The 24,245-nt window shown below is 40.7% G+C and overlaps 1 pseudogene; it reads right to left on the minus strand.

The window, feature by feature from the left end:
* Nucleotides 1-7,019: 7,019 nt before the first annotated feature.
* LOC147456091 (uncharacterized) lies at nucleotides 7,020-12,141 on the minus strand (annotated as a pseudogene).
* Between the last annotated feature and the right edge of the window lie 12,104 nt (nucleotides 12,142-24,245).

Consider the following 24,245-nt stretch of genomic DNA (forward strand, 5'->3'; position numbering starts at 1 on the left):
GCTAAAAATGGGACTTTTGGTCAATTATAATTTCCTAATTTGACTAATTAACTATGGTATAACTATCACAAGTAGATAATGATATTTTTGACCCTTGTTAATTATCTTTTAGTTTTATAACTTAACTATCTAATTTCCCCCTTTTTTTTCAGCTTGAATTAGTCTAATTTGACTTAGATAATTAGCTAAACTAATTTTTTTAACTCTAAGATATTTAACATGGCTCCTTTATTATGTAAACTAAGTTTGAAAAATAGCACCTAATTATCTAACATGATTTACTGATTTCCCCCTTTAAGTTTTTGCTAGAATTAGTATAGTATGACTTAAATAAATAGCCATATTAGTTTTCTAGCCTTAAGATAATTATCATGGATTTTTTATTATGTAAAGTCACTCTGATAAATAGCACCTAATTGTCTAATCGGATATACTAATTTTCTTCTTTATTTTTTATCTAAAATTAGTCTATTTGACTTAGATCAAAAGCTATATTGATTTTCTAACCTTAAGATAATTATCACCGCTTGCTTGTTATGTAAAATAGCTTTGATAAATAGAACTTAATTATCCAACATGATTTACTAATTTTCCTCTTTAAATTTCATAGTTAGTCTAATTTGACTTAGACAAATATTTAAATTAATTTTTTTATTTTAAGATAATTATCACATATTACTTATAATGTAAACTAACTCTGATAATTAGGACATACTTGTCAAATTTAATTAGCTAATTGACCCCTTTTAATTTCAGCAATAATTAGTCTATTTCTACTTAGATAAATATCTAAATTAATTTTTTGACCTCAATATAATTATCATGGTCTACTTATGATGTAAACTAACTCTAGTAATTAGCACATAATTATCTAACTTGATTTACTAGTTTACCACTTTTATTTGTGGCTAAAAATAGCTAGTTTTAGTCTAATTAAATACTTAGAGTAATTATATGTTAATAAGTTAATTACTCCCTATTTTTAACAGTATGTTCTATATGTAATAACTAACTTAATAATTTTCTAGCTAATTAAGTAGATTTTCCATTAGCTTTTTGATTAAAAACATTTAATTTTTGTCTACTTAATTATAAAAACTAATCAAAAAATTAAGAGATAATTTTCATAGCTTCATGATAGTCTAATCTAGCTTTGATAATTATCTTATACTAATCCAAGTTTAATTATCTTATACCCTTAATTTAAGACCAAAATTATTAATTGCAACCCTAATATGGCTAATAATTCACTACATTAATATTTGTTATCTTAATTTAAGTAATTAGCAGTATATTAATAATTAAGAGAGTAATTTAGATTATAAATAATTTTAATCTTTTTGATTAATTAATTTGATTAAGAAAATAGAGATAAACTAGCTTAATTTTGCTAATTCAAAAGTGATTACGCTAATTACCATGGATAATCAGCTAGAATTTTTGCTCTTTAGTGATTTTTTAGTAGAGTTCTCTCTATGTGAGAGAGAAATGGCGAGGACTCTGAGTCTGAGTGAAACTGTGAAGCAAGGGGTCTTATTTATAGATTTATGTGCACTCACAGACAGGAAATGGCAGTAGCTTGCATCCCAAGGCATCCCTACAGCTTCCCTAGCGCCCGCTACTACTTTTCTAGTCCCTGGTAGGTCAGTGATGACCCCTCCCATCACCTCCTAGCTTTAAAAATCAAATATGCTATATTGTGACCTATTTTTGCTTAATTGGTAAATATCTATAAAATATCTCAGAGGCCTTTAGTAAAGTCTATGCTTAAATGATTATTGGAACCATTTAAATTTTCTTCATAACTCAATTTACATTGAATCTCTCGGAAGGACTAGTGGGGTCAGTATTTGTCTGAATTTAATTCTAGAAATTTATAGCCCGGGGTTTTCTATGCTTAAGATTCCAAAAATACCATTTTTATTACTTTTGAGATAGTTTTTTTACCTGACTATATGACCAATGCTTCCTCCTAAATCTTTGAGTTCATTCCCGGTAGCTAGAAAGGTGGAGACCTTACAAATCAATTGTTGTCCTTAATGGGGATTTCTTCCTTCAGGGTCTTGCTTATTCAACTTCTATTAGTAGTTGAGGATGCCACCTGGGGTATACCCCCTATAGGGTTTTCCCCTAGAACTTTACCCACCATGATTCCTATGTTCCTCAGCCAAGGGTAGAAATCAATAGGAAGTTCTGGGAAGTCCACCCACATGGGGACACAATAGGACTTGTCCCCCTTAGGATTGAAACCTTTGTACCATTTGAAGAAAGAGAGGGGGGTACTTTTAATCAATAGACTATCCATGGAGCTATTAGGAAAAGCCATACCTTGCTCCTTAAAGAAGGAGGGACAAAACAATGGGTTGATGGGATAGTAGTGTAGAACAGTTTTTGTGATGTCAATATAAGAGGGCGCATGAGTATCAAGGGGCAGAGTCAATTTGGGAAGCATCCACACACCTTCACCTCCAACTCGGCCATGTCCCAATAGGGCATGTGAGTTCTGGAGAAGACTCGATAGCGTTCTCTGCTCTGGCACAAAGTGAGATTGCTATGTTTGTTGCATTGTCATGGAAGCACTCGATAAAATAGGGATAGAAGAATGAGTAGGGCTGGGTAGGCTCCGAGAAAGTAGCGGCACAACTCCATTGAAAAGGGAATCTTGGAGCAACATCTCCAGAAAGGGCACTTCAATCGAGGAGAGTGGGTAATGAAGTTTCTTTGAAGGTTGGGCAGTATGGAGAAAACAAGCTTAGGTGACATACATGTGTAGGCAGAGGGAAACCCTCATCCTCTCTTCTTTCTTCAAAGTTTTTTTTTTCAAGTTTCTAGTTTTTGTCTCACCCTACCTCCATATGTCTATGTATGTGTCACAATGCACGTCTGTCTTGTAAAGACTCTTTTGTTTCCAAACAATCTAAAAAGCTAGTTGTGGTTGACTTGATCTCTCTAAGCTTTTGTTGAGTTGATGGTCCAAATAACTTCTCAATAAGAGTCGAGTACCCGCCGTGTCTTAGTGGGATTAGTGGTATTTTTTAAAATTTGTAAAGTTGTTTAAGCAACGAACCATTGAAATCAATTGAAACGATTTCTTCAAAATGGTCAAAATATTCTTGCGGAAGAACAACACCAAAGACTCAACACTATGGAAGTGGCCTAGCTGGGAAACAATTGTGAGACCCATGGAGTAAGGCAATCAAGGGATTTTGAATCCTAGCACACATGCAAAGGCCTAGTGTGCTAAGTTCATGGCTTCACTCTCGAAGCAAAACCAGTCTTGGGCTATTATGGCCAAGTCCTTGATGGACAATGCCAAGCTCTACTCAATAGGCGATCAGTGGAAAGGGCTCAAAGTGCACGACAAACTACTTGCCCCCTGTGGACTAGCCTAAAGCTATGGGGATCAACGGGCGAGCTAGTTTGGAAATGTAAGAAAGAAACAGAGACGTTGGAGTGGAGAGAGCTTGTGAGGTATTGTCACAACTCTACTACTCATTGGGCCCCATGGTTGTCTAAGTTAGTAACCATCCTCTTACACCCATTATGGAGGGAAATGGCCAGAAAGATCAACAACAAAGGTGTTAAACGTGTGTGTCACCTTTGGGATTATAGCTGTAACCGATGGAAACAAAGTGACCGAATGGTTCTTGAATACAATTTTAATGGGAATGAGAGACTGTTAATTAGTAGAGTGCTTGAAAGGCTAGAGAAGTGGGACCTCCCTAGCTGCGAGTTTGAGTCTAAATGGAAATCTTGACACTGGCCTAAGGATATACACTTCTATAGACCTCAAACTTAAGAAATCTACCTCACACTTATGTCATCGACAGATTAGTTCCTGCTCCTGAACAAACAAGGGGGATGAACTAGCCAAAAAGAAGATGGGTGACAGTTACCAAGAACATGATGTGCCCACAGTTGCCTCAGGATACGAAGATCTTCCTCGGGAAGGTACTGTTGGGATCCTTACCAATCGGAGTGAAGGTTCTTGCTAGGATTATTGTCCCACACATATGCTCACAATGCAAAACAGATAGACCTCTCCCATCTCTTCATGAAATGCCCAACGATTTGCGTTCTAGCATCAGGAGGTATCTGCAAGTGGGTCCAAAGGAATTGGAAGATATGTTTCTATAATTTAAATGATCTCCTTATGGGAGGAAAGACTTTTAAGAACTAGGAGATGCTAATGCAACCCAAATTGTCAGATACTGCTACTTAAAACAGATCTTGAAGATGAGGAACAATCGAGTGTTCAGTAACACCATGGAAACAGCCAAGTTTTTGGAAATAACAAAATAATTCAAGAAAGTAGGAAGATGATTCTAACCCTAGGGAAATGGAAGAACTCGGATGAGTGGATCAAGTTGAAGAGCATCGGGGGAACATGCTAACAAGGTTTAAGATGTGGTCCTTCTAGAGTGACTCCCCCGGTCTCCTTGTGATGTCATGGCTCGATGGAAGCACGACAAAAATTTATATTTTTTGGGTTGATCAATATAATATTTTGAGTTTTGCAAAAAAAAAAAAAAAAAGGAAAGTTGTGAAGGGGAAAAACTCCTTAAACGTCGTAATATCCATAATACTCTCCTTTTTCTTTGTATTACGAGCTTCCCTTTGAGACTTGAGAATTCAATACTTTTCCTTCTTTGTAGCTCCACGTTTTTTAATTTAATAATAGCCTTTTCCTACCTTTTAGCTACACCATCTTCTTTTAACTATTATTATTATAAAGAGTGAAAATGTATTAAAAATTTTGAGGAAAGAGGTACAAAGATCCCACAAGTAGGGGATGGGACAGCCCCAACGCTAGATGGGACATTACATCAAATGAAACATTTTGAATCTTGCAGAAACTGTGAAACAAGGGGGCTATTGATTTCCATTTATGCCATCTAGTAGACTTAAATATGCTAGAAACATTGAGAACATCAGGGAGAGCTTCTTAAGCTTTTTTACACAGGTTCAAAACTCAGTGTTTTAACTCATAGTTCAAAAGCCAAATGGGGTAGGCTGAATGGTGCTTGAAGACAGAGCCATTTCTTTGATTTTAGATGAACCATTGAGTGAGACATCTCCAAGTGTTCCACAAAGGAATATCCAGGCTTTTACAATTATCGTCTTTATAATACAATACTTTAAGATTGATATGACTGGTAACATCTTGCAAAGACCTTAGGACTTCTTCATTTGATCAATAGTTGAACCATAGACAAGCATTATTTTTTACTACCTTGCAACACCTGGAGCACATACGATTGCTGAGTTGAGGTTTCGAGGGAGCTTTTGGAGGGATCTTTTTTCCAATTTTTGCTCAACCGAGAAAAAAAACTCGCTTCGATCCAAAATCAATTTTTGGAGTGAGATTTTTTTCTTAATCCCCCCCCCCTCTCTCTCTCTCTCTCTCTCTCTCTCTCTCTCTCTCTCTCTCTCTCTCTCTCTCTCTCTCTCTCTCTCTCTCTCTCTCTTTGTGTGTGTGTGTGTGTGTGTGTAACTCCCCGTAACTATAACCCTAGCTGTTACTGCAAACTTAGCCAGCAAGTCTTCCCTTGGGATAAGGGGCAGCCCTCGGGGGGGCATCTGCATCTCTCATCATTGTCTCGCCACTACCAACAAAAAAAATGGATCCGGCCTTCACTGCCTTGCCATCACCAATAGAAGCTATGTGCACACCATCGCTAGCAACAATAGCCTGACAGCCTTGTTTCGACGAGTTGCAGATCCCCGTTTCGGAATCATCTAGCTACTCTTTCCCTGCTTCTCATTTTCTTTAAGCACCATCAAACAAGTTTGAGCTGGGTTCCCATAGTCGTGCTTGCTCACACAATAGAGTCAAGAAGATCTGAAAATCCAATGGCCTCCTTCAACACACCAATGGCTAGCACATGCAAGAGTTTCCTTGCGGTGGTAGCTACAGCTAAGAAGGATCCTGCCACTTGTGAAGAAGCAAGGATTATTGCTCTTGAAGCCCAAATTCAAGAATTATTGGAGAGAATGAGCGACTCAACCAACGTTTTCTTAAGTTAGAGGAGACAAAGATAGAGAGCCAAGCCCTACTCACAAAATCCCAAGGTGTTGAAGCATCCCTTACCAAAATCATCAAAGCAGTGAAGGAAGCCCATGAAGTGACACACGAGAAGATTGACACCAAGATTCAAGCAGTTTTATAAGAATACAAACTACAAGAATCCCTTGGCCTTAAGGTAAGGATTGGAGGACTTCACGCACCTTGGTGCACAAGCAAGGACACTCTCGAAGGGGCAGTCGCTAGACTCAATGAGACTCTTCAAACTGTCAACATTGAGCCTCAAACCATTTCCCGGATCAATCACACACACAAGCATGTGCCACACAAGCATTGTATTATCACCTTCAAGAACAAAGAAGAACGGAAAAAGGTAAGTTTCACCAATCCCGTCTCCTCAAGGCAACAACGTTTTGGTTCACCGAAGAATTAACCGCAAACCAACTCAAAACCAAAGCAAGTGAGCTCAAGAAGGTACATGAAGCCCACAAACAAGGTAAATGGACAGTCTACCGAGGTGGTAAAGCCATCATCCAAGTGTTTCAAAACCCCAAATTAGCTCTCTCCACAGTTGACCCTCCCCAAGTTTTTGATTTCTCCATTTCCCTTTCCTTTTACCCTCCCAATAGACCCTCCGTCCTTAATTGATATGTATCCTCTTATTCTGCTTAGTGGGAATCGTTGTAATGTTTTTTTTTGGTCCGATGGGTCATATCTGACCTCCGTGGATGATAATTCAACCTCTCTCTCTCTCTCTCTCTCTCTCTCTCTCTCTCTCTCTCTCTCTCTCTCTCTCTCTCTCTCTCTCTCTCTCTCTCCAATTTTTGCAACCTCAAATAAAAAACAACAACTAGCAAAAATGTCTCAAATGTCTTAAGTATCAATGTCCATTGATGCTAGTGCTATCATAATTATCGGCAATGCATGCACCCTCGTTGGTAGCATCACTCACATTTACAACCTCCCCACCTTTAAAAAGGCTCAAGGGTCCTGCCTATTGCTGAGTAGTTTTGTTTTTCATCGCATTCATATGAGTTTCATTCAAACATGTAGAAAACTTTGTTTGCTTCCGGATATGGCCAACTTGGGGTACCACTCAAGAACACCATCAATTATATTTGATAGTTTTTTTAGTACCTTGTACAAGCTTTCCGTCCATTTTGGTGGATTTTCAACCTGCTTGGATGGCTTAGGACAAAATTGAAATAAGTCCTTCAAAGAAGCTTCTTTCGCAAGAATATTGGGAAAAAATCATACTCGCTTATCGAGAACAATCGACATGAACCCAAAGGTGACTAACTCAAAGAAAAGAATAGTAAAACTTTCATCTAGAAACGTAAAGCATATGTAAATGACCACCAATTTGCACCAATAAGGAGATACTAGAAACAAGAAGAAAGCCACTCTCACAATTGGAGCCAAAAAGGAAAGAATTGTCTGCCATAAAGGTTGTCGTCTTTCAAAAAGCCCAAGCAAAAATTCATTGTCCATTGAAAAGGATTGATCTGGATGTAGCTCAAGGCGCGTTGTCCACTTTGAAAGCCTTTGTTACCATATACATGTGGTAGTGATGTGTGTGAACACACCTAGGACTCTCGGGGCATTTTTTTCCCTCTTTAGGAGGTTTTTTCCCCCATGCATTGTATATATGCCCATTCATTCTAGGGCTATCTATCTTTCCATTGCACACTAAGTAGTACACTCTCTGTTCTGTGCCTTGAGGTTCCTTTGTCGTCTCCAAGCTGTGTGTGTTTTCATGCAACCCTAATTCTAACAATTGGTATCATAGTAGGTTGCGTGCTCCCTGGCTTAGTCTCCAGCAGCTCCAGCACACGCCTCCTCACTTTCTCCAATTTTTGTGAGATTTGGCAAGCGTTCTCAGGTCGACAAAAAATTTGGGAGAACTCGTAGAGCCTAGTCTGCTCAAATTTCTGATTCCAGCTCATTTTGGCCTCCGTTTCCACTACAAGCAGTATTGCACATGCTATATTTTCATTTTGTGCAAAATTCTTATCAGTGTCGTTTTTTGCATAATAGGTCGATTATAGTCTTCTATGGTTTGTGCTATATAGATGTGTTGTTCCCTCTTCATTTCTCCTCTTTTCGAGCAGTTTTCACATCAGGTGTAGAATTTACCATGGCTGACAACAACACAGATGTATTCAAGATGTTTGCTGTTGAGGACACATTGGATGGGGAAAATATTCTATGTGCGCTTACATGATGAAGCATGTTCTTGTGTCAAAGGGCGTCTAGAATATGGTGCAGGGCATTGATGTACGTACTAGTTCTGAGGACATTAGGGAAAATTTGGACTCACAAAGGGGCCTTATAAGGAGTTTGACTTCCTCTCTCATGTCCAAAACGGGCCTGCGGTAAAATTTTTGCAAATCAACTCTAAACTTGGCGGAGATTTGGCAGTTAGAACCTCCTCTTCAAGCTCTTTCTAATGATATATAGCACGCCATGAGATTCCTCATATTTTGAAAGATTTTATTTTTGTTTCTCTAGATTCTTGACGGAGTTGTCACATCACAAGAGAATCAAAAATAGAATCTTTCAAAATATGAGGAATCTCATGGCGTGCTATATATCAATAGAAAGAGCTTGAAGAGTAGATTCTAACTGTCAAATCTCCGCCAAGTTTAGAGTTGATTTTCAAAAAAATTACCACACGCCCATTTTGGACATGAGAGAGGAAGTCAAACTCCCTCTAAGGCCCCTTTGTGAGTCCAAATTTTCCCTATTGTGTAGACGATGTTGAGGATACTGCAAGGATTGCTGCTGTTAGGGTTGTTTTTTCTACAATAGAACAAGCTCGTTGGTATGTAAAGGATTCCTAGGCTCATGCATTGATTGCGTTTTTTGTGAAGCGCACCATTACTCCTCACATTCATTCAGCAAAATCTGCAAAATAGGCTTGGGATATTCTAACTAGTCTTTATGCAAGCCACAATGAGGCATTTATTGCGTTTTTTGTGAAGCGCACCATTACTCCTCACATTCATTCAGCAAAATCTACAAAATAGGCTTGGGATATTCTAACTGGTCTTTATGCAAGCCACAATGAGGCAAAAATTGCATTGCTACGTAAAGAGTTGGAGTCGAAGATTATGCATGAGGAAGATAATATGGACACTTTCCTTGCTGTTTTCAAGCATATCAATGAGCAACTCATCTTTGCAGGTGAAGTCATTTCAGACAGTTCCCTTGTGCAGACTGTTCTTGATGCCTTACCAGATTTTTACTAGTACTTGGAGACTTATGACCCAAGGAAATCCTCAAGTTGTCGAGTTTGATGCATTATGCACATTACTATTGCAAGAGTCACTTTCCAAAAAAAACAGGACTAGACAACGTGCAATTGAATAGGATTTTATTGTTGCTCAAAGAAAGGGTGTCAACAGCAATGCAACCACTTCTTATTGTTCTTCTGCAAGTGGAACATCACCTGTTCCTAATACTTCTGTTGGCAGAAATTTTTCTGGAAATTCTGATGATTAGAGCAAAAAGAAGATGTGTTGCCATTATTATAAAGCTAATGATCACTTGATCAAGTAGTGTCCTAAGTTGAAGTCCAAAGAGACTAAGAGAAAAGAGGGTGGTTCCACTACAAATACAATCGTTATTGAGTCTTCTATGAAAGGAGACTGTGATGCTAATGTTGATGCAGAATGGGCTTTTAGTGCAGAGTTCACTTACAATCCTGTTGTCCATGATGCATGCATGTCAGTGCTGTAGATTCACATGTGTGGTATTTCGACAATGGTGCTACAAATCACATTACCTCACATTGTGAATTGTTCACCTCTCTTGAGTCTGTTCATCATGGGAATTCAGCCACTTGTGCCAACAATGCCTCTTATCCGGTTCAAGGAGTTGAAAAGATTATTCTTACTACTACAAATGGCAGTTCTTTCACACTTGTTGATACACTTTTATTTACCTAGTATCAAGAAGAATCTTTTTTCTATATCTGCACTTGCTAGACTTGGACTTGCAGTCAAGTTTGTGGATGACAGATATACAATCCATGATCTCAGTTTTGGTGATGAAATTATTGCGTCTGGCATATTATGTCGTGGGTTGTATAAGATCACTTTGTATGACAAGTGTGGGAAAAATTTTGCAACTGCAATTGTGGATTCAAAGGCTATTTCAGATGCAAACCTTTGGCATGCATGTTTTAGTCATTTAAATTTTGCAAGTTTGTTGCGTTCGCAAAAATCTGATATGGTTGCTTCATTGCCACCTCTTGAAGCACATGTCAAACATATTTGTGAAGGCTATATTTTGGGTAAGATGCAGCGTTCTAAGTTAAGGATGATTCAATTAGGGCCACATGCAGGTTGCATCTTGTGCATAGTGATGTTTGTGGGCCATGCAAACTCCATCCTTGGGAAATTACCTTTACTTTGTGACTTTAGTTAATGATTACTCTAGGCATGCATGGGTATTTCCGCTTAAAGAAAATTTCGAAGTATTTATGTGCCTCAAACAATTTTTGGCTATGGCTCAAAATGGCTCAAAGTGTACTATGGACACCCTCCGTTATGATCAAGGGGGGGAGAATATGTCTGATGAATTTAATTCATTTTTGGATATTCGTGGTATAAAACATCAATGTACAGTGCCTTATAGGCCTCAACAAAATGGTGTTTCTAAGAGAAAAAACTGGTCACTTACAAAAATGGCACGATGTATGGTCAAAAGTCAAGCTTTCCCGCATTATTTTTGTCTTGAGGCCATCATGTGTGCCACTTGTGTACTAAATAGGTGTCCTACGAAAGATTTTTCAATCTATCACTCCATATGATATATGGCATGATAGAAAGCCTTCTATTGAGCACATGCATGTTTTTGGTTGTTTGGCATATGCTTTGGTGCCACAAACACAGCGCTAAAAATTGGATGATAAGGCTGTCAAATGTATTTTTGTTTGTTGTAGTGCTGAAAGCAAAGGTTATAGGTTGCATCATCCATAAACAAAGCGTATTCTAGTTTCACGGGATGTTGTGTTTGAGACGTATCAAGATGATAATTTAAATTTAAGTTGACGATACTTTTCCTCAATGTCGGTCTTCTTGCTTTAATTGCCTCTTGGATTCTGCAAATCTTCTACTTTTATGTTGATCTTTCCCTCCTTTAATAGCCCTCAAGAGCTTTCGCTATCCTAATGCCTCAGTTACCAACAATAAGCTGCAAACTTCTTCTTTTAATTGTCTTCAGGCTCTATGTGCCCTTGATGATTTCTCTTACAGAGATCGATAGAGTGAGCTTACTTGCTCCTTATTGGATGAGAGGGAGCCGGATTTCTTTTCCTTCAATTTTCAGAGAGAGAACATGGCTTACTTCCTTGCTCAAGCACGATAGAGAGAGAGAGAGAGAGAGAGAGAGAGAGAGAGAGGAAGAGAGTCTTGCTTTTCATTGCTTAAGCCTCAAGAGCGAGTTTGAGAGATAGAGTCTCCCCTTCTTCCTCCCTTGCTTAATCACGAGAGATAGTGTGGCTTGCCATCGAGAGCATGCGAGAGAATGAGAGAGCCTTGAGAGCTTGAGAGAAAGAGAGACGCCTCTTTCTCCCTCCCTCCTCTCTCCCTTGCTTTGAATAATCTTCCTCACACATTTATGCTCCTCCTTCTTTTAGTTTTCTACACCCTATTTTTTCCTTTGCCCATCAATCTCACGACGCCGTGACTGATGTGGAATATGAACCCTCTTGATGACGTGGTAGGGTGGGTCTTGAACTTTACCAGATTTGGTGGGAGTGGCACTGAAACCAAGCTTGCTCGTGAGCTACGCATTTTTTCCTTATTGGCCATGCTCAACCGAGCTCTCTATAGCTCGGTGCGACTCTACAACCAGGTGCGACTCTTCTTTTCCTCCCCTGCTTCCTTGCTCGCTGTGTTGGTTGACGCCCTCCTTTCTTCCCTTCTCCTTGATGTTGAGAGCGAGATCAAGAGTGAGGTCGAGAGCAAGTGAGAGATGGCGAGCCCCTTCTTACTCTCCTTAATCCCTCCCAGCTTTCCTTTTTGTTCATGCTCTACTCCTCCCTCCTCATTTATGCCCTCCAAAAGCTCAAAAAATAAGCCCCTCCGTGCAATCACGGCATCATACATGACATGGCAGTCTGGGCTTGCAACTGCTCAAGAGATAGAGTCTCTCCTTCTTCCTCCCTTGCTTAAGCATGAGAGAGAGCGTGGCTTGCTTCTCGGAGAGCATGCGAGAGAATGAGAGAGCTTTGAGAGCTTGAGAGGAAGAAAGTCGACTCTTTCTCCCTCCCTCCTCTCTCCCTTGCTTCAAATACTCTTCCTCACACGTTTATGCTCCTCCTTCTTTTAGTTTTCTACACCCTATTTTTGCCTTTGCCCATCAGTTCACGGCGCCATGACTAATGTGGCATATGAACCCTCTTGATGATGTGGTAGGGTGAGTCTAGAACTTCACCAAATCCGGCGGGACTGGCACCTAAACCGAGCGCGCTAGTGAGCTACGCATTTTTTCCTTCTTGGCCATGCTCAACCATTCTCTCTACAGCCCGCGTCACGACTCTTCCTTTCCTCCCTTGCTTCCATGCTCGTTGCGCTGGTCGACGCCCTCCTTTTTTCCCTTCTCCTTGATGTCGAGAGCGAGGTTGAGAGCGAGAGAGAGATAGCAATCCCCTTATTTCTCTCCTTAAGCTCTCCCCGCTTTCATTTTTGTTCATGCCCTACTCCTCCCTCCTCGTTTATGCCCTCCAAAAGCTCTAAAAATAAGCCCGTTCACGCAGTCACGACGCCGTGACTGACGTGGCATGGGAGCGGGTGCTATGACATGGCAGGTCGGGCTTGCAACTTCCCAAAAATTGTCGCAATTGGCCCCAAACAAGAGCGCCTTGATCTCGCCTTTGCTTTTTGCTTCATGGCCGTCGCCATCCGAGGCTCATGGCACCCGGCCCGAGCCTTCTTTTCCCTACCTGCACTTGTGATCGTTGCCTAATCGATGCCATGGTCTTTTCTTCCTTTTCTTTTTCCCCATCCGCACTCACTGAACCCCCTTTGGGCGGCCATTGAATGGATTTTGGGCAGTCATGGGTGGTCACCTCCTTGGACGGCCGGTTCCCCTCAATTGGGCGGCTTAGCCTACCCTTGGGCATTGGGGAGCCAAGCATCTTTATAAAAGCACCACATTTACCATGCAAATCTAGCAAAGTGTTGCCAAGTCAAACATCTTTCTCCAACAGTTCTTGACTAACATTATCACCGTGAATTTTGTTGTCCGTATCAACATCTCATATAATGCCACATGCCTTAGATGCAGGTATAGGTGATTGCAGTTTCCTGAAGGCATTCCCTTTGCACTCCGTTTGCTTGTATCAGCTTCTCGGGTGATGCCAAAAATTATCCAGCTTAGCAGTGCCGGCAACTTACACTGGCCTCAAGCCGTATTCTCTCATCAACTCAAACTCTGTGAGATGAGCCGTAGATTCCTATAGAGTTCTCAAGCTGCATAGAATGCATACAAACCCTGGTGAGGCTCTAAATTCCCAAACGGCACACCGAACGAGGCAACCAACCTGGCACAGAACCGTCCCCCGGGAAAACTTAAACTGGTAATAACTTGGCGATCATAAATGTGATTCACTGATCTGAAAAGACCGATGCTGAAAGGGCGGTGGTAATGCGTGTGCTAGTCTCCAGCCAACCGTGCTATCTTATAGCCTCCCCCTAGCGTACACACTATCCGGCCATGCCGGTGGCCTTGCCCATAGGACCCATGTCTTTACATTACCCCCCCTTTGGAGAATCATTTTCGTCCTCGAAAATGAACGTAGGAAAACGTTTCTTAAGTGCGGAGACAATCTCCCATGTAGAACCTTCTTCAGGTCTATCTAGCCATTTTACCAACACCTGTCGTCTGACATGATGTCTGGTGCGAAGCTCATGAGAATCCAAAATCTTTTCGGGCTCATGAGGAATGCTTGGCAGTGCGATAAGGTCAACCAACACACTTGTGTCAATGAAATTATCATTCTGTCCTCGCTGGTTTCATAAACGGCTAACATGAAAAACAAGATGAACTCATGAGTGCTCTGGAAGGGCTAACTTATAGGCCACTTGACCTATACCTTTGAGAATGGTAAACGGTCCACAATAGCATGGTGAAAGTTTAGCAACTTTTCCCGTCTTTAGACTTTCTGAATGCTCCAGAACTTTGAGGAAAACCTTGTCTCCTTCTTCGAAAGTAGCAAGACGTCGATGCTCATCTGCGTACTTCTTATATCAATCTTGAGCTTGCTTAACATTCTGTCGAGCAACTCGAAACATGTCAAAATGTTCTTGGAGAAAATCCTTCGCTTGTTGTATCTTCTCCTTAGCCAACCCCACCGTAACGGGTAATCTAGGTTGAAATCCATACAAAAGCATAAATGGACTAAACCCTGTAGTCACATGCTTTGAACTATTATAAGCAAATTCCAATAAAGGTAAGTAGTCTTCCCAATTCGTTTGCTTCTTGCTAACATATGCTCGTAGCGCACTTGATTAACTCTTTCTATTTGACCATCCGTTTCTGGATGATCAGTCGTACTTAGATTAAGTTTAATTTCCAACTTTTGGAACACAGCTCTCCAGAAGTGATTATTGAACTTTCGATCTTTGTCACTAATGATACTATCTGGAAGACCATAGAGTTTATATATATGCTGTACAAATAGCCGTGCTAATTTCGGTGTCTTAATCGTAGTCTTAGTGGGAATGAATCGACCCATCTTTGTGAGACGGTCTACAATTACCCAAATGGCAGCATGGCCACAATTTGTAGTAGGTAGTCCTACTACAAAATCCATAGTGATACTCTCCCACTTACCTTGTGGAATATCTGAAGTATGTAAAAGGACACCTACCTTGAGGCGCTCTGCCTTATTAACTTGGCACTGTTGGCAATTTTGTACGTACTCTCATGATGTATGCCCCACCAATAAAATTGTCGTCGAACTAAGGGATACGTCTTACGGATACCTGGATGACCAGGACTTGGACTATCGTGACACTCAAATAAGATTTGGCACCTAGTGTCTGAGTCCTTTGGCACACATACTCTACCTTTGTGGAGTAAGTAGCCATCATCAATGGAAAAATTCTTCCATCGCTTAAGTTGTTCCTGAGTAGGGGTGGAGCTCTGTGTGTTGGAGTTTCTATCTGCGCGTGCAGAGACATGTTGGTCTAGCTGTTTAGAGACATGTGAGTGTGAGGGATCCCTTTTTAAAACTACACTCCACACTTTAGCATATGATTGATCTTGTGCACACTTGCCATGTAATGACTCCAAAAATCCACTCTTTAGTTCCGTGAAAGCAAGTGAATTAATCTGAGGCATCCGACTTAGTGCATCTGCTACTACATTATATCACCCCTTGCAATATCGTAGCTTACAATCATAATCTTGAAGGATTTTTGCCCATCTAGCTTTACGGCCCTTCAAGTCTGTTTGAGTAGTAAACCATTTGATACTCTCGTGGTCAAAAACTACTTCAAACTCGGCACCATATAAATAGTGTCGCCACTTTCGTAAAGCGTGAACTATGGCATAGAGCTCTCTCTCATAGACAGAATAATTATGTTGAGCTCTATCTAACTTTTTACTTTCAAAGGCTATAGGTCTTCCCTCCTGGAGAAGTACCGCATCGATGGCTTTATCACTAGCATCAGTCTCTACCACAAACGACTTAAGTGGATCGACGATTGCTAGGATGGGAGCAGTGGCTATAGCTACCTTGAGCTGTTCTAAACTGCGTTTTTGGGCCTTTTCCCAATAAAAGGTCTTACCTTTTGCTTTAAGTTAATCCGTCATAGGAACAGTGATTTTGGCATAGTCATGAATATACTGTCGATAAAATCCGGCCATGCCTAAAATATTTAAAGCTCCTCAACCGTGTTGGGATGTGGCCATCGAAGAATGGCAGCGACCTTGTCAGTGTCCATCTTGATGCCAGAAGAATGGCAGCGACCTTGTCAGTGTCCATCTTGATGCCAGAATAAGAGATCACATGACCAAGGTAATGTATCTCTGTTTTAAAGAAATCGCACTTACTTTGCTTAGCATACGTTGTCCGTTAACAGTGCCAGGCATGCGAATCAAATCATGGGGACCAAAGGTGGGCTGCCACATTGAAGCAAGCACACAACACTTGTGCTTTTCTTCCATATGAAGAACCTCTACAACACAATATTTAGGAGATGAATCTAATGTGAGGCATTGCACCATGTGCATGGCCTTTTCTTTGCCTTTGCCTTGCAAAAGAGGACAATCTTTCTTGTTATGTTGTTCCAAAAGACATTTAAAACACAAATTGTGTTTCTTTGCACGCTCTAAATCAGCAGTGCTGAGAGACCCACGCGGAGTATCTCGTGATTGCTTAGGCTTCTTAGCCTCTTGTGGGCGTGGAGAGGTAGATTGTCTCTTATTCCTCTTGGAACGTGTGGGAGATCTACCTTGCCATTGGCTCTTAGCCACATTGCTCTTAGCAAAAGTATTCTTAGAGTAGGAAACATTTCCTTTCCTCTCTTGGTCATCATCATATCTTTGTGCATGACTAATGGCTGCTTCCAAATTTTTTGTATGTTGGGTCTTGACATGAAGACAAGTCTTTGTCAAGACCCCTATTAAAACCCCGTATCTTTTGGAATTCATCTAGACCTTCTAGTTTTAAATGATTTCTCGATACTTTGAAAGGTACTATGTGAGAGAGAGGCCAGACATGCGGCATGCATCCCATGCTAACCAATTCTTATCTTCTTCATTGGAGTCCAAAAACTCATTGGAGAAAGAAGCTTGAAATGCAACCCAAGACGAAGGACGAGCATCTATTGGAAATGTCATCCACCACTTATAGGCCTTGCCTTTAAGAGATAGACTTTTTCCACAGCCGTCTTTATATCCGGGATGTGTCTCAATCTATGTGTATTAGTCCATTTGTGTAAAAACGTATTGACCGCATCCTTGTTGCAATCACGCTCTTCCCCATGAAACTCAGGAATGGTGATATTCCTAAGTAATGCATTGCTACCTTCTGCATCTTCTACAACACTTGTCTCTTGGACTCCTTGATTCATGCAAGCTTGGTTCCCTTGAACCGTGCCACTTGTGGCTCCTTGAGTTGTCTGTGAATTCATAAATTTCACAAGTAACTCTGTAAGATTGGTAACATTTGCATTGAGTGCAGAGAGGTTGCTTTCAAGTACGCTTTGGCGATGTTCCAAAGTCTTGAAAGAAGCTATATCTACAAGCCCATGATCTCCTAGATCATCATCATCATCATGCATATTAGTGTCAGCAGCACCCGTGGTGCCCTCATTTTGATCTACGTGCTCAATATCAAACGTGTGTGTAGGTGGGATATCCTCACTGGCCATGGTAAACACACACTAATGCAAAGAGAGAAAAAGAAATGACCATTTGTACCTTGAGAAATTGATATCTTTGTGTTTTGTATGCTCCGTGATTTGCGTTGCATGCGAACCTCGCCTGCGGCAATTTAAGCGCTTCACTTGTCGTTCCTTGTAAGAACACCTTTGATGATTCTTCACAAAAACTCGTTGTTTTTGTGAAGGCTTTTCTTCACTTTGAAGCTACCTCCTTGAAGAAAAAAGAATTTTTGGAGGAAAACTTGACTTCCTCCGAGAAGTGAAAAGGAAGGGTAAAGCTACTTCCTTGAAGTTTGAAGCTTTCCCTTCCTTCTAGTTTTCCTTTCAACACAAGTAGACTATCTTTCCTTGTTATACACAACAAGGGCCAATAGCTTCATAGTAAAGTGTTGGCCTCTTGCCCTCATGCAGTTGCCCAATCTGGTACAGTTCAGTAATTGACTCAAACTTCAAGCTGCCATAACTTTTTCACTGTAGCTGTAATCGATGAGCCGTAAAGACAGGCCGATAGAGCACTTCAGGCACTGCAGTTTTAGATCATAAACTCCCATCTATAATCACTTCAAGCATACTCTTTTTTATCATCATCAAGATATCTGTTGGCCCATTAAAGTTACATTTGGCATACATTAATCATTAAACTTGGCATGTTAACAAGCCTTGATCACTGCTCAATAAATGTGTAGGCTTCAAAGAAGCCTAGCTTTCATTCCTTTGCTCTTTTTCCCTTCATGGAAGTGGAGCTGCACAACATCGCTGCGGTTGGGACTCTCTCTCTCTCTCTCTCTAAAGCCAATGAAATATGTGGTTAATTTGGTACTTAGCTAGAAACCAATAAGGATAAAAAACATATTAGAGAAGGCAGAAGGTAGTGACTTTAAAAAAATGATTTGGATGAGATAGAGGAGTGGTGATTTTTCCACTTTGCCAACTTCTGCTTGAACTTGGAGACCATCCATTCCCACCTCTAAGAATATGAGACCTTAAAGCCCATTGGTATGCCTAAGAGTCTAAAAACATGACCATTCCTTAACACCATGAGTCGAGAATCTAAAACAACTTGAGGAAACAAACCATTAAAGCTTTTAAAACCAATTTTGGTATGGTTTATAATTGAACCACTGGCTTTACAAAAGGTGTCCAAGCAATGCTAAAAGTGAACAATTGAAGAAATATCATTTGGAAATACGGAGTTAGTGTCATCTACAAATTGTTGCAAAATAAGGTCTTTGTCAATACTAGGAATTTTGATATCTTGCATGAGACCTCTTTTCAAAGCATCTTGCACTAGCCACCCAAGAGAATCGGAGAAGATGGCATACAACATTGGGGCTATAGGACTACCTTGTCTAATGGATCTCTTCAATGGAAACACTTCAGAGATAGCTCTCCATTTATGGAAACTTTAGCACAAGCATTTTCAAACAAAATAGGAATGCATTTGATGAAGTATTTCCCAAATCCAATGTCATGCAGTGATTGGAAAATAATATCCCATTCAATCCTATCATAAGCTTTATTGAAGTCTATTTTGAAAAAAGTGAATTCGTGATCATTGTATTGGGCATATTCAATATCTTTCCACAGTGTGATAATTGCATCAAAAATGAACCTTCCCTTTATGAAACCCTTGCATTCTAGAAAAATAATCTGATGCATGATAGGACTTAGCCTTCTAGCTAGGGCCAGGGAGAAAATCTTCTAGACAGAAGTCAGGCAGGTGATATGTCTCTAGTTACCTAGGTCCTATTTTCCCCCTCTTTTATGAATGAGCGTGACTACTCCTGTATTCATAGTGGTTGATAGTTCTCCTACCTTTAAAACCTCCTTCCATATGGACAAGAGATGGGGCAATAAAAATTCTTTATAAGTTTTAAAAAGTTCATTTGGCATACCATCCACCCCAAAAAAATTCCCAGCCTTACGAGCATCAATGGACTCAACCACCTCGCCCTCTATAAGGGACTGATCCATCACTCTTGTTAAATGTGGAGGCACGCTTTCTATTCTTGATTTAGCATTAGTGGCTCAAGAAGCTGAGGTCAACCCCATTTTTGTTGAGGAGGAGAAAATTTTTGCAAAAAAATCTTCAGCAACCTTTAAGTTCTCCTTATGTGAAGAAGAAAATTGACCATCCTTATTTTTAAGCATCGGGATGAAATCTTTAATATTGTTTTTTTAAGAAGATTAAACATTTCTTTATCAAGTTTATTAATTTTACCTGCCCGAAATTCCCTTATCAAATGGATGGAGGCTTTAGTAGCAAGGATCTCTTCGTCTCGAATCCTAGATTTAAGCTCACCTATGAGGGGGTGAGGAGGACTACTAGGGCCAAAGAGAGCTTATAGCTCCCCTATATCTTTCCTCATCATTATCCTTTTGTTCTCCCTTATAGCCCTAGCTTTCTTTTTGTATTCAGTGATGAGAAACTTCTGAGTTTCTCTAACTACTTTGTCCCATGCTTGGAAAACTGACACATTATTGCTAAAAGAAGATTCAAGAATGTCCTTTACTTTTTCTTTGAAAATATCTAGTGAGAGAAGAGACTAATCCAAGTGAGGCCACCCTGCCTTATAAACACTCTTCTTTTTGAAGTTCAAAAACCACTCGCAAGTAATCAAAAAGTAGTACATAGTTGTCTTTATATAACAACTTACCTGCCAATAGTAATGCATTAAGTTGGAGTTCATGTAAACCCTATCTAATTTGGCTGCTCTGAAGCAATCTCCAAAGATATCAATTAGGTTGAGCTTGTTTTGGGCCAATTCCCACATCAGCTTCTCATTACCACCTATAGTGAGTCCAAGTTGTTAATCTGTCATCACAATAAAGGATTCAACCATGTTAAAGTCCCTTGCACAAATGCAAGGACCTAATAGATTAGAAATTGCCTCCCAAATTTTTCTCTTTCAATAGTTGAATTAGAAGTAGAAATAGAGATCAAAGTGTAATTGAATGGGCTGCCAAGGGAGACATCTATCCAATTGCCACTTTTTGAAGTGTGAATTTGTTGCACCAAATGATTTTACTTATCTGATACACATAGTTGCACCACCTCTACCATACACATGGTTTATGGAGTACCCGTTATACCTAGAACCAAGTCTTTGCAGGTTAGAGGTTAGGTTAGCTCCATTGACTTTGATTTCCTATAAAAAGATGAAGTTAGGCCTAAGGTTAGTGTCAATAAGACACATTTTTATTAGATGGGCTCTAAATGGATCAGTAAGACCCTTGTAGTTAAATGTGCGGCTTTTATATTTGGGCACTTCATTTTTTATTGCTTTTAGTTGGTTTATCTAGAGAAACTAAATATTTGGTAGGTTCCTTAGAGGACTCCTTTTTCCTTTTAGAAGTGAAGTTTGGATCCATTGGTAGCATCTCCTCCTCTGGTTGGGTCATGATGCATGGTTTTTAGGACCCCTTCTGAAGATGCAATAAAGGCACAGTCAGTTGTTGGGGAGATGAGGATACTCTAGTCCAAGGGATCTCGAAAGAGAAGAAAAATCTACTTCACAAGCAGCAAAGAGTAAAAAGTGCCATGGACAGAAGATACGTGGGAACGAGCTCTTATGCATGCCTACAACCTATATCTTACAGAATAGCCCATTCTAGGTGTGAATTTCTAGTGAAATTTAGACAAGGATGTTCGTGTGGACTCACAGCACAGCATACTCCGTTCTCACTTTTTTACCGACAGTAAATATTTTTTACCACAGTAAATATTTTTTACCTACAGTAAATATTTTTCACCTACATGGTAAATACAAATCACTTTTTACCTACAGTAACTTTTTTTACCCATGGTAAATATTTTTTACTGCACCATAAGTATTTGGTAGGTAACAGTTCACTGTTACTAGAAGCAGTGATTGGGCATCAACAATGCAGTTACAGGAGGAGAAAAGGGGAAAATCTTATGGTAAAGGTGAGTCAACAGGGATAAAGACTTTTGCGTTGAAAAGAGACATGCTGATTTTTTCAAAGAACACATGTCAAAAGAAGCCATGGTTGAGGATTTTTTGAGAATTTGATATTCAGGAGGACCCAGCTGCCACCTCCCCCCCGCAGGTCCCCTCCTGACATGTGCAGAACCTCCAGTTTCAACAGCCACCTTACCTACTCTTAAATGCTGGTCAAGGCCTTATCCCCATGTGTCACAATCAGAAAAATCAGCATTTACCCTCCCCTCTCACATCACTCTAGAGAATATCTTGATGGTGACATATCAGGTGACCTCAATCTGTTGACCACCCTAAGCAAAAAGTAACCCCAATCAGCGGATTTAAGCATGTTTATCCCTAATCCTAAACCCTCTCAGAAACCTATATAAGGAGGCCTTCTCTCACTCAAAACCAACACTTCATCCACTTCACCAAGCAACGAAGCTATGACGACATTGCTCACAACGAGGAGCTATGGATGGAGCTCTACTCTCTCTCCCTCTCTCTCTCTCTCTCTCCCTCTAGTATGCTACATTACTAGCCCTAAAACCTAAATAAGGAGTCTTCTCTCATGCTCCATGGCCACCATCCTCGCCATCATTCTCTAAGGTATTGATGTGTTGCTAGTAGGATCATACCTACTTGCTGGGTTGATTGTTTTTGACAAGGGATTATGCCATCCTTGGCTTGCTTCTCTATATCCTTGTTATGTATGATCAGATGCCGTTGTATTGTTAAGCTGATGTCTTGTGTATATATATGCTACATAAGGTCCCTAAGCTTCGTTTCTATGTGTTTTTCCATATGTTTTGATGCCATCATAATGCCAGAAGTCTCACTTGCCTATGTGCACTATGTGTGAGGTCCCTAAACCTCTTAATTTAGGGTGGTGCCCCCTTTGTTTTGTTCTTTGCTTGTTTGCATGAGGCGTGGTTTGTGGAGTGTGCACGAGTACAGAGGCCACCCGATTGCACTGCTCTTTTTCCCGCTATCATTTTTGTGCCCCCACTGAGGAGGGCTACACAGACCTTCAGTCCACAAGCAATGAAGATGTGCAATCTACAACATGGACGAATGGCATGAGGAGTTTGCAAATTGGAGAACAGAAGAGGAGGAGGCTTTAGAGGCCTTAAAAGCTTTCATCGAGGTCTTATTACCAGGTTGCAGTGTCATTGAAATTCAAGAAGTAACTTCTTCTACATGCCTTGTTCGTGATCGTCGCCAACGAAGGAGAGTAAGAAGAAGAGCTTGATATACCTCTCCTCTCAACCTATGAGTGGTCCAGAAACCTCCAACGCACACGAGCTTGAAATATTCTACATCAACATACACGAAGGTACTGTGACACACATTAAGGGAAGAGAAAGCATCACCAGACCTCTCTTTCCTGAGGAGCCGACTAAGAGGAGGAAGATCACCTCTACACCTAAGTGGCCCAAGGCCGCAGCGCGTGCTCAAGCGTAAGGTAACATTTGGCTTAATCTCATTAATAAGGGATTACATGACCACTACAGGCAACAGACCAAGAGTCCTCTCAACAAGAATTACTTCAACAAATCACCAATCAACTAGAGATCCTATCCATCAATCTGGTTCAAGGTGTAAGGGCTCCCCAGCCAGGAAATGAACGAAATAGACAAGAAGGACAAAGGCAAGCACGTGAGTACATTTGCTACAACTGTGGAGAGGTAGGTCACGACATGTATTATTGCCCCCATCCACGACGCTATCAAGGAAATGGTAATCAAAGACGGCCTCCTCGCCAGCAAGTCACTCCTCCTCGAGCTAGGCCACTAAATGGACAAAATGCACACGTGGCTCCACCAATCTAAATATTGAGACCCCCTCCTCCTCCACCACAAGCACCAGCAGAGATCCCTCCACTACCATCGGGAGGGGAGGACAGGGTTGTCTCTGTCATAAGTCTTGACAATGGTAAGGATAAAGGGAAAGAAAAAATGGAGGAAGCTGTTGCCATGCCAATAAAGAGAGTTAGGAGACAAAGAACTGATGAAATGGAAGCTTCACAGCCGGATAAAGGGAATGAGGGTTCCTCCCAAGTGATAGGAAACAAGAAAAGGAAGAGTAGGTCAAGGAGGCACATAGGAGTAGAAGACTTTCCACTTGGGGTAGGATCCATACCTTACAACCTGGTAGCAGATGTGAGTAAGCAAGGACCAAAGATTTCATGGCAGCAACTCCTCCACCTTTCCCCCAAAGATGCGTAGAACCTGGTCTAAGATGGTCAGCACCAGGAGGGCTAAGGCAAAGTCAGTTGGGTCTATTAGTGCAAGAGGCATGAAGGATATCGTGCCAGTCATTGATGCAGAGATTAAGAGTCAGCGAGTCTCCAATGTGTACGTAGATGGTGGAGCCGAGATTTGTGTTATGACAGAGAAATTAATGCACAGGTTGGGTTTGGAAGTAAACGAGCAAACTTCCTTACAAGCTAAGATGGCAAATAATGTAAGGGTGGCTTGTGTGGGAAAAGTTAATGGAGTGAAGGTTTCAGCTTTTGGTGTGGCAATCTCAATTGATGCTTATGTGATCCCAACTAAGGGGGAGGGCTATCCGCTAATCCTTGGAAGACCTTGGCTTATGGCTATGAAAGCTAGGCAAGATTGGGAGACAGGTTCCCTTGAGTTGCGACCAAATCATAAGGTAGGTGGCAAGCAACAAAAAATTGTGTATGACATGAAGCAGGGTAGACAACAAGACCTAGAGATGGAGACTTCTATGGATGAATGGAGCACAAGCAGCTACTCTTCATATGAGGATGAGTCATCTGAGGAGGATGCTAGCTCTTTGGAAGTCATGGGTATAATACTGCGAAACCCAGAAGGAGAAGGTGTTCAAGACTCTCTAAACAAGGAA

Source organism: Adiantum capillus-veneris, chromosome 6, assembly GCF_014529385.1.
Source record: "Adiantum capillus-veneris isolate H3 chromosome 6, ASM1452938v2, whole genome shotgun sequence".
Lineage (NCBI taxonomy): Eukaryota > Viridiplantae > Streptophyta > Polypodiopsida > Polypodiales > Pteridaceae > Adiantum > Adiantum capillus-veneris.